Genomic DNA, 3,738 nt, shown 5'->3' with positions numbered 1-3,738 from the left:
CTAATTTTTTATCCTTCGGACCTAAATATGAGCCAATTTGAAAACCATGACAGACCAAAAATCAAAATTCCAAGTAAACTGTTAGATCCAGCATATCAAAGAAACTAACAAAATTCAATTTATGTTGAAACCAAACAAAACTATATTTTGGACCTAAAATGACTTTTGTCATTTCGGGGCCTTTTATAACTGACAATGCAGTATGGGCATTTTTCATTGTTGAAGGCTGTGCAGTAACCAATAGTTGTTGATTTCTGTGATTTCTCTTGTGGAGAGTCGTCATTAAACCACATCATCTTTTTTACTTTATATGGACGAAATTCCAAAAGGACTCAAAAAGTTTCATTTTGGACCTTTTGAACCTTAATATGGACCAATTTTTAAAATTAGACATGAAATGAAAATTCTAAATACAGTTATATCATGTGTATCAACCAAACTAACAAATTCAATATTTGTTGTAATCAAACAAAATTAAAATTAGGATCTAAAATTAGCTCAATATGGACCAAATTCAAAAAGGACTAAACAAGAATGTGTCCCCACTCGCACTTTCATTTTATATGTTCAGTGGACCGTGAAATTGCGGTCAGAACTCTAATTTGTCATTAAAATTAGAAAGATCATATCATATGGAACATATAAACTAAGTTTCAGGTTGATTGGACTTCAACTTCATCAAAAACTACCTCGACCAAAAACTTTAACAGATGAACAAACGAACCAATGCACAGACCAGAAAACATAATGCCCCTCTACTATCGTAGGTGGGGCATAACAATTAGAAATGGTGTGTACACTGTAAGTTTTGGCTAATCAAAGAGACTAATTAATAATTTTTTTTAATGAATTCAAACAAAGTTTGTTTTTTTTTTGGACCCTTAAGACATCAATGTTGACCAATGTAAAACCGGGACCCAAAAACACAAAATAGCAATATTTGATTCAGGACCCCACAATTTCAAGACTTTGAATTAAACCCTATTGAAACAATACTGTTTGTATATAATAAATTGCTTAATTCTTAAAATACATTCTACATTTGGCCAAAACAAACAAGAGACTACTATATTGGACTAATGTCAACAACAGGGCATTATTAATCAATATTGTCTGTCACATAATCATTATAGAAGATATACAAACAATTTATGAAATAATGAGTTGTAGTTAAGTAGAGACAATAACCTCTTCTTGGGCAGCAATAAACTCAGTAAATAAATATAGATTTTAATTCTTAAATTCATTATTTTTTAGAAATACATTTATGGAACACAACCAGATCTTTTCTACGAAAAAAATAACATAATTTTATCCCAGTGTTTCAGTTCATATTTTGACAAAATCCATCCATATATCTGCAAATAACAAAATTTTGCACAAATTCTGACACCTCAAGTGTTATTGTCTGACTTCATGTTAATCTTTTGTTCATTACTTCACATCTTGGTAGTTTTAACCATCAGTTCACTTGTTTATCATTGTTCCTGAAAGAAAAAAGTACATATTATTGTACATGTATATAATAAATGTTGATGTACAATGTATGTAAAACAAAAAAATATGCATATGTCATGGTGTGTTATTTGGCTTATATTTGTGTTAGTGTTATTTTGGATAAAAATATGTTTTATTTTATGAAAGAACATTTAATGTTTGTATTTTGTAAAAGTTTTAATTAATCTGTTTAATTAATTTTACCTATGCTATTAGTACGCGAATTGTCACAGTTTGCTCAAAGCACTTTATTTTGAAATATTAATTGTAATTAGCATATGTCACTAGGATTTATAGGCTTTGTTAATTAAAGTCTCTTTCTACTAATGAGAGTAATATTAACATCTCGTGTCATGTCGAGTTATTTTGTGTTTTAGTATAAATATCATTGTGAAATTTTGGAAAAGCAGTCACTTTTCGGAAACCTAACTTTTCACTACTAAAGTATATTATACTGGATCTGTAAGACTGTCGATCAGTCTACTAGTTGACTTTGTAGTGTTTAGACAAAAAATATTTTTGACTCACCTTTTATTTTTGAGAATATTTTTAGAAACGCAGTCAGTGTTTCGGAAGCGTAACCTTACACTACTCACGTCATTATACTGGACCTATAAGACTGTCTACCAGTCTACCAGTTGGCGGTGTAGTGTTGAGACAAAATTTATCTCTGACTCATAAATTTAACTTTAGAAAATACTTTTGAGAAACTTTGATTTTGAGACTTTATATTTTGAATTTGAGATTAAGTACATTTTATGATTTAGTAGTTTTGGCATTTATTTTATATTTTACATTTTAAGGAGAAATAACTTTACTTGTATTTGATATTTAGATTTGATACTTTAATTAGATTATCATTATTATTTGAAATTGTTTACTAATTGATTTGTTATCATCATTCGTCTAAATTGTTATAGTAATTAAATTATGAAAACCTTCCTTGGGTTTTAGCTATGCCTATCAGAACATTAAGTCTAGCGATAGACTGACCCCCTGTCCCTTGGTTCCAGCACATACGAGTTAGCTCCCCCTTATCTAACAGTGCTCTCGAGTGGACCTTGGTGACACATACATCATGTCCATTAATGTGGCATGGAAAAAATCCCCTTCTAGTTTTTATACATTTTGTATATATCTCTTCTTGTTATATGTCATGGTATTTTCGGATATTTTGAATGCAGCAATTAAAAATAAATGCTGACTTGTGATTTATTATTTGGCAGAGGTAAAATTTCATATTTCTGACTTGTGATTAAGCTAAGAAACACTGATGATGAATTAAGACACTTGCAAGTGAATAATTCAACCTCATTGAATCCCTATTCATGGTTGATGTGTGTTAGGCTATTAATCAGTTATTAGAAAAGAATGACAACATTGAAAGTGAAATAAAGGTAAATCATTAGATTGACTGATTCGATCCACAAAAAACTCATTCTTATACAAGTAAAATCAAAAACTAGCTTATTTTTTTAACCTTTCAAGTTTATACATGTATATAAATACTTGTACATAATTGTATATATCAGTTAGACTGAAATGGGTGATCTTAAATCATTGATTCAAGTAACATTTTGTTCAGAAATGTTGGAAGTAAGAGTTGTCTTTCTTTAATAATCACAAATTTTAAAAGTAATAGTAGTATAAATAAAACACTAGACTAAGTGATTTAATGTTATTGTACTTTAAATATACTGTACAATGTTTATGAACCAGGGACTAATTATGTTCATATATGAAATCCCATTTAGTTTATTTAAAATCACCTCAGTAAATAGTTTCTGGTGTTTTCTTTCATTATCAGGTATGGAATGTCAGACTTTTTACTAGGGTCATCCCTCTGACATACATGTAAGAAAGCTAGTCCTACTGTACCTAGGCTCTCTCGTGTCATATACTGGTAGACAATTTCTGAAACACAATTCAACTATAAACATTGATTTCAAATATTCAGATAACACAAATTCAAAGTGAGGTCAATAAATAGTATTTTAATCAAAGCAAGTTTTAGATCTATGGAATATAAACAAATTTCAAGACCTGCTTTCTTTCAAATTCCCTCATGAGATTTGTTGACCTGAATTTTCATACTCTATTATATAAACAATGATATTTAAAACAGATATTCAAATGATTTAAAAGGATGTTTAAGCTTAAACAATATAGTTAGTACTATTAGATTAAAAAACTTGTGACAATGTACATTGTTAGAGACAGCCAAAGAGGGGCTGTTCAAGT

General features: G+C 29.3%; 1 long non-coding RNA gene across 1 annotated transcript; it reads right to left on the bottom strand.

Annotated features, from left to right (window-relative positions):
- Nucleotides 1-1,219: 1,219 nt before the first annotated feature.
- On the bottom strand, nucleotides 1,220-3,531 carry LOC139499332 (uncharacterized). The gene is made up of 2 exons (XR_011658161.1): nucleotides 3,267-3,531; nucleotides 1,220-1,487 (listed from the first exon to the last, which is right to left on the bottom strand). It is a non-coding gene; the product is annotated as an uncharacterized lncRNA (long non-coding RNA).
- Between the last annotated feature and the right edge of the window lie 207 nt (nucleotides 3,532-3,738).

The sequence above is a fragment of the Mytilus edulis genome, chromosome 12 (assembly GCF_963676685.1).
Source record: "Mytilus edulis chromosome 12, xbMytEdul2.2, whole genome shotgun sequence".
Lineage (NCBI taxonomy): Eukaryota > Metazoa > Mollusca > Bivalvia > Mytilida > Mytilidae > Mytilus > Mytilus edulis.
Note: the sequence above shows the minus strand (reverse complement) of the source record. Positions and strands in the feature narration are given on the sequence as shown.